Source organism: Taurulus bubalis (genome assembly GCF_910589615.1).
Source record: "Taurulus bubalis genome assembly, chromosome: 11".
NCBI lineage: Eukaryota > Metazoa > Chordata > Actinopteri > Perciformes > Cottidae > Taurulus > Taurulus bubalis.
The window spans coordinates 1,138,095-1,145,594 of NC_136599.1; the positions used below are offsets into that span (position 1 = coordinate 1,138,095).

General features: G+C 51.9%; 1 protein-coding gene across 1 annotated transcript in view; it reads left to right on the forward strand.

The window, feature by feature from the left end:
• Positions 1 to 7,500, forward strand: part of gripap1 (GRIP1 associated protein 1) — a 36,729-nt gene that overhangs the window by 22,278 nt on the left and 6,951 nt on the right. The gene's annotated exons all lie outside the window — the stretch shown is intronic.

Below are 7,500 nucleotides of genomic sequence, written 5' to 3' on the forward strand. Positions count from 1 at the left end.
CGGTCCGCTGCGTTAAAGGGACGGTCCGCTGCGTTAAAGGGACGGTCCGCTGCGTTAAAGGGACGGTCCGTTTTATTAAAGGGACGGTCCGCTGCTTTAAAGGGACGGTCCGCTGCATTAAAGGGACGGTCCGTTTTATTAAAGGGACGGTCCGCTGCATTAAAGGGACGGTCCGTTTTATTAAAGGGACGGTCCGCTGCTTTAAAGGGACGGTCCGCTGCGTTAAAGGGACGGTCCGCTGCGTTAAAGGGACGGTCCGTTTTATTAAAGGGACAGTCCGCTGCATTAAAGGGACGGTCCGTTTTGTTAAAGGGACGGTCCGCTGCGTTAAAGGGACGGTCCGCTGCGTTAAAGGGACGGTCCGCTGCATTAAAGGGACGGTCCGCTGCATTAAAGGGACAGTCCGTTTTATTAAAGGGACGGTCCGTTTTATTAAAGGGACGGTCCGCTGCATTAAAGGGATGGTCCGTTTTATTAAAGGGACGGTCCGCTGCGTTAAAGGGACGGTCCGTTTTATTAAAGGGACGGTCCGCTGCATTAAAGGGACGGTCCGCTGCATTAAAGGGACAGTCCGCTGCATTAAAGGGACGGTTCGTTTTATTAAAGGGACAGTCCGCTGCATTAAAGGGACGGTCCGTTTTATTAAAGGGACGGTCCGTTTTATTAAAGGGACAGTCCGCTGCATTAAAGGGACAGTCCGCTGCATTAAAGGGACGGTCCGTTTTATTAAAGGGACGGTCCGCTGCATTAAAGGGACGGTCCGTTTTATTAAAGGGACGGTCTGCTGCTTTAAAGGGACGGTCTGCTGCTTTAAAGGGACGGTCCGCTGCATTAAAGGGACGGTCCGCTCCATTAAAGGGACGGTCCATTTTATTAAAGGGACGGTCCGCTGCGTTAAAGGGACGGTCCGTTTTATTAAAGGGACGGTCTGCTGCATTAAAGGGACGGTCCGTTTTATTAAAGGGACGGTCCGCTGCTTTCAAGGGACGGTCCGCTGCGTTAAAGGGACGGTCCGTTTTATTAAAGGGACAGTCCGCTGCATTAAAGGGACGGTCCGTTTTGTTAAAGGGACGGTCCGCTGCGTTAAAGGGACGGTCCGCTGCGTTAAAGGGACGGTCCGCTGCATTAAAGGGACGGTCCGCTGCATTAAAGGGACAGTCCGTTTTATTAAAGGGACGGTCCGTTTTATTAAAGGGACGGTCCGCTGCATTAAAGGGATGGTCCGTTTTATTAAAGGGACGGTCCGCTGCGTTAAAGGGACGGTCCGTTTTATTAAAGGGACGGTCCGCTGCATTAAAGGGACGGTCCGTTTTATTAAAGGGACAGTCCGCTGCATTAAAGGGACGGTCCGCTGCATTAAAGGGACAGTCCGCTGCATTAAAGGGACGGTTCGTTTTATTAAAGGGACAGTCCGCTGCATTAAAGGGACGGTCCGCTGCATTAAAGGGACGGTCCGTTTTATTAAAGGGACGGTCCGTTTTATTAAAGGGACAGTCCGCTGCATTAAAGGGACAGTCCGCTGCATTAAAGGGACAGTCCGCTGCATTAAAGGGACGGTCCGTTTTATTAAAGGGACGGTCCGCTGCATTAAAGGGACGGTCCGTTTTATTAAAGGGACGGTCTGCTGCTTTAAAGGGACGGTCCGCTCCATTAAAGGGACGGTCCATTTTATTAAAGGGACGGTCCGCTGCGTTAAAGGGACGGTCCGTTTTATTAAAGGGACGGTCTGCTGCATTAAAGGGACGGTCCGTTTTATTAAAGGGACGGTCCGCTGCTTTCAAGGGACGGTCCGCTGCGTTAAAGGGACGGTCCGTTTTATTAAAGGGACAGTCCGCTGCATTAAAGGGACGGTCCGTTTTGTTAAAGGGACGGTCCGCTGCGTTAAAGGGACGGTCCGCTGCGTTAAAGGGACGGTCCGCTGCATTAAAGGGACGGTCCGCTGCATTAAAGGGACAGTCCGTTTTATTAAAGGGACGGTCCGTTTTATTAAAGGGACGGTCCGCTGCATTAAAGGGATGGTCCGTTTTATTAAAGGGACGGTCCGCTGCGTTAAAGGGACGGTCCGTTTTATTAAAGGGACGGTCCGCTGCATTAAAGGGACGGTCCGTTTTATTAAAGGGACAGTCCGCTGCATTAAAGGGACGGTCCGCTGCATTAAAGGGACAGTCCGCTGCATTAAAGGGACGGTTCGTTTTATTAAAGGGACAGTCCGCTGCATTAAAGGGACGGTCCGCTGCATTAAAGGGACGGTCCGTTTTATTAAAGGGACGGTCCGTTTTATTAAAGGGACAGTCCGCTGCATTAAAGGGACAGTCCGCTGCATTAAAGGGACAGTCCGCTGCATTAAAGGGACGGTCCGTTTTATTAAAGGGACGGTCCGCTGCATTAAAGGGACGGTCCGTTTTATTAAAGGGACGGTCTGCTGCTTTAAAGGGACGGTCTGCTGCTTTAAAGGGACGGTCCGCTGCATTAAAGGGACGGTCCGCTCCATTAAAGGGACGGTCCATTTTATTAAAGGGACGGTCCGCTGCGTTAAAGGGACGGTCCGTTTTATTAAAGGGACGGTCTGCTGCATTAAAGGGACGGTCCGTTTTATTAAAGGGACAGTCCGCTGCATTAAAGGGACAGTCCGCTGCATTAAAGGGACGGTCCGTTTTATTAAAGGGACGGTCTGCTGCGTTAAAGGGACGGTCCGCTGCGTTAAAGGGACGGTCCGTTTTATTAAAGGGACGGTCCGCTGCGTTAAAGGGACAGTCCGCTGCATTAAAGGGACGGTCCGTTTTATTAAAGGGACGGTCCGCTGCATTAAAGGGACGGTCCGCTGCGTTAAAGGGACGGTCCGTTTTATTAAAGGGACAGTCCGCTGCATTAAAGGGACGGTCCGCTGCATTAAAGGGACGGTCCGTTTTATTAAAGGGACGGTCCGCTGCGTTAAAAGGGACGGTCCGCTGCATTAAAGGGACGGTCCGCTGCATTAAAGGGACGGTCCGTTTTATTAAAGGGACGGTCCGTTTTATTAAAGGGACGGTCTGCTGCTTTAAAGGGACGGTCCGCTGCATTAAAGGGACGGTCCGCTGCATTAAAGGGACGGTCCGCTCCATTAAAGGGACGGTCCGTTTTATTAAAGGGACGGTCCGCTGCATTAAAGGGACGGTCCGCTGCATTAAAGGGACGGTCCGTTTTATTAAAGGGACGGTCCGCTGCGTTAAAGGGACGGTCCGCTGCATTAAAGGGACGGTCCGTTTTATTAAAGGGACAGTCCGCTGCATTAAAGGGACGGTCCGTTTTATTAAAGGGACGGTCCGCTGCATTAAAGGGACGGTCCGCTGCGTTAAAGGGACTGTCCGTTTTATTAAAGGGACGGTCCGCTGCGTTAAAGGGACGGTCCGCTGCATTAAAGGGACGGTCCGTTTTATTAAAGGGACAGTCCGCTGCATTAAAGGGACGGTCCGTTTTATTAAAGGGACAGTCCGCTGCATTAAAGGGACGGTCCGTTTTATTAAAGGGACGGTCCGCTGCGTTAAAGGGACGGTCCGTTTTATTAAAGGGACAGTCCGCTGCATTAAAGGGACGGTCCGCTGCGTTAAAGGGACGGTCCGTTTTATTAAAGGGACAGTCCGCTGCGTTAAAGGGACGGTCCGTTGCGTTAAAGGGACGGTCCGCTGCGTTAAAGGGACGGTCCGCTGCGTTAAAGGGACAGTCCGCTGCGTTAAAGGGACGGTCCGCTGCGTTAAAGGGACGGTCCGTTGCATTAAAGGGACGGTCCGTTGCGTTAAAGGGACGGTCCGCTGCGTTAAAGGGACGGTCCGCTGCGTTAAAGGGACAGTCCGCTGCGTTAAAGGGACGGTCCGCTGCATTAAAGGGACGGTCCGCTCCGTTAAAGGGACGGTCCGCTGCGTTAAAGGGACGGTTTGTTGCGTTAAAGGGACGGTCCGCTGCGTTAAAGGGACGGTTTGTTGCGTTAAAGGGACGGTTTGTTGCGTTAAAGGGACGGTCCGCTGCGTTAAAGGGACGGTCCGCTGCGTTAAAGGGACGGTCCGTTTTATTAAAGGGACGGTCCGCTGCTTTAAAGGGACGGTCCGCTGCATTAAAGGGACGGTCCGTTTTATTAAAGGGACGGTCCGCTGCATTAAAGGGACGGTCCGTTTTATTAAAGGGACGGTCCGCTGCTTTAAAGGGACGGTCCGCTGCGTTAAAGGGACGGTCCGTTTTATTAAAGGGACAGTCCGCTGCATTAAAGGGACGGTCCGTTTTGTTAAAGGGACGGTCCGCTGCGTTAAAGGGACGGTCCGCTGCATTAAAGGGACGGTCCGCTGCATTAAAGGGACAGTCCGTTTTATTAAAGGGACGGTCCGTTTTATTAAAGGGACGGTCCGCTGCATTAAAGGGATGGTCCGTTTTATTAAAGGGACGGTCCGCTGCGTTAAAGGGACGGTCCGTTTTATTAAAGGGACGGTCCGCTGCATTAAAGGGACGGTCCGCTGCATTAAAGGGACGGTCCGCTGCATTAAAGGGACAGTCCGCTGCATTAAAGGGACGGTTCGTTTTATTAAAGGGACAGTCCGCTGCATTAAAGGGACAGTCCGCTGCATTAAAGGGACGGTCCGTTTTATTAAAGGGACGGTCCGTTTTATTAAAGGGACAGTCCGCTGCATTAAAGGGACAGTCCGCTGCATTAAAGGGACAGTCCGCTGCATTAAAGGGACGGTCCGTTTTATTAAAGGGACGGTCCGCTGCATTAAAGGGACGGTCCGTTTTATTAAAGGGACGGTCTGCTGCTTTAAAGGGACGGTCTGCTGCTTTAAAGGGACGGTCCGCTGCATTAAAGGGACGGTCCGCTCCATTAAAGGGACGGTCCATTTTATTAAAGGGACGGTCCGCTGCGTTAAAGGGACGGTCCGTTTTATTAAAGGGACGGTCTGCTGCATTAAAGGGACGGTCCGTTTTATTAAAGGGACGGTCCGCTGCATTAAAGGGACAGTCCGCTGCATTAAAGGGACGGTCCGTTTTATTAAAGGGACGGTCCGTTTTATTAAAGGGACAGTCCGCTGCATTAAAGGGACAGTCCGCTGCATTAAAGGGACAGTCCGCTGCATTAAAGGGACGGTCCGTTTTATTAAAGGGACGGTCCGCTGCATTAAAGGGACGGTCCGTTTTATTAAAGGGACGGTCTGCTGCTTTAAAGGGACGGTCTGCTGCTTTAAAGGGACGGTCCGCTGCATTAAAGGGACGGTCCGCTCCATTAAAGGGACGGTCCATTTTATTAAAGGGACGGTCCGCTGCGTTAAAGGGACGGTCCGTTTTATTAAAGGGACGGTCTGCTGCATTAAAGGGACGGTCCGTTTTATTAAAGGGACGGTCCGCTGCTTTCAAGGGACGGTCCGCTGCGTTAAAGGGACGGTCCGTTTTATTAAAGGGACAGTCCGCTGCATTAAAGGGACGGTCCGTTTTGTTAAAGGGACGGTCCGCTGCGTTAAAGGGACGGTCCGCTGCGTTAAAGGGACGGTCCGCTGCATTAAAGGGACGGTCCGCTGCATTAAAGGGACGGTCCGCTGCATTAAAGGGACAGTCCGTTTTATTAAAGGGACGGTCCGTTTTATTAAAGGGACGGTCCGCTGCATTAAAGGGATGGTCCGTTTTATTAAAGGGACGGTCCGCTGCATTAAAGGGACAGTCCGCTGCATTAAAGGGACGGTTCGTTTTATTAAAGGGACAGTCCGCTGCATTAAAGGGACGGTCCGCTGCATTAAAGGGACGGTCCGTTTTATTAAAGGGACGGTCCGTTTTATTAAAGGGACAGTCCGCTGCATTAAAGGGACAGTCCGCTGCATTAAAGGGACAGTCCGCTGCATTAAAGGGACAGTCCGCTGCATTAAAGGGACGGTCCGTTTTATTAAAGGGACGGTCCGCTGCATTAAAGGGACGGTCCGTTTTATTAAAGGGACGGTCTGCTGCTTTAAAGGGACGGTCTGCTGCTTTAAAGGGACGGTCCGCTGCATTAAAGGGACGGTCCGCTCCATTAAAGGGACGGTCCATTTTATTAAAGGGACGGTCCGCTGCGTTAAAGGGACGGTCCGTTTTATTAAAGGGACGGTCTGCTGCATTAAAGGGACGGTCCGTTTTATTAAAGGGACAGTCCGCTGCATTAAAGGGACAGTCCGCTGCATTAAAGGGACGGTCCGTTTTATTAAAGGGACGGTCCGCTGCATTAAAGGGACGGTCCGCTGCGTTAAAGGGACGGTCCGTTTTATTAAAGGGACGGTCCGCTGCGTTAAAGGGACAGTCCGCTGCATTAAAGGGACGGTCCGTTTTATTAAAGGGACGGTCCGCTGCATTAAAGGGACGGTCCGCTGCGTTAAAGGGACGGTCCGTTTTATTAAAGGGACAGTCCGCTGCATTAAAGGGACGGTCCGCTGCATTAAAGGGACGGTCCGTTTTATTAAAGGGACGGTCCGCTGCGTTAAAAGGGACGGTCCGCTGCATTAAAGGGACGGTCCGCTGCATTAAAGGGACGGTCCGTTTTATTAAAGGGACGGTCCGTTTTATTAAAGGGACGGTCTGCTGCTTTAAAGGGACGGTCCGCTGCATTAAAGGGACGGTCCGCTGCATTAAAGGGACGGTCCGCTCCATTAAAGGGACGGTCCGTTTTATTAAAGGGACGGTCCGCTGCATTAAAGGGACGGTCCGCTGCGTTAAAGGGACTGTCCGTTTTATTAAAGGGACGGTCCGCTGCGTTAAAGGGACGGTCCGCTGCATTAAAGGGACGGTCCGTTTTATTAAAGGGACAGTCCGCTGCATTAAAGGGACGGTCCGTTTTATTAAAGGGACGGTCCGCTGCATTAAAGGGACGGTCCGCTGCGTTAAAGGGACTGTCCGTTTTATTAAAGGGACGGTCCGCTGCGTTAAAGGGACGGTCCGCTGCATTAAAGGGACGGTCCGTTTTATTAAAGGGACAGTCCGCTGCATTAAAGGGACGGTCCGTTTTATTAAAGGGACAGTCCGCTGCATTAAAGGGACGGTCCGTTTTATTAAAGGGACGGTCCGCTGCGTTAAAGGGACGGTCCGTTTTATTAAAGGGACAGTCCGCTGCATTAAAGGGACGGTCCGCTGCGTTAAAGGGACGGTCCGTTTTATTAAAGGGACAGTCCGCTGCGTTAAAGGGACGGTCCGTTGCGTTAAAGGGACGGTCCGCTGCGTTAAAGGGACGGTCCGCTGCGTTAAAGGGACAGTCCGCTGCGTTAAAGGGACGGTCCGCTGCGTTAAAGGGACGGTCCGTTGCATTAAAGGGACGGTCCGTTGCGTTAAAGGGACGGTCCGCTGCGTTAAAGGGACGGTCCGCTGCGTTAAAGGGACAGTCCGCTGCGTTAAAGGGACGGTCCGCTGCATTAAAGGGACGGTCCGCTCCGTTAAAGGGACGGTCCGCTGCGTTAAAGGGACGGTTTGTTGCGTTAAAGGGACGGTCCGCTGCGTTAAAGGGACGGTTTGTTGCGTTAAAGGGAC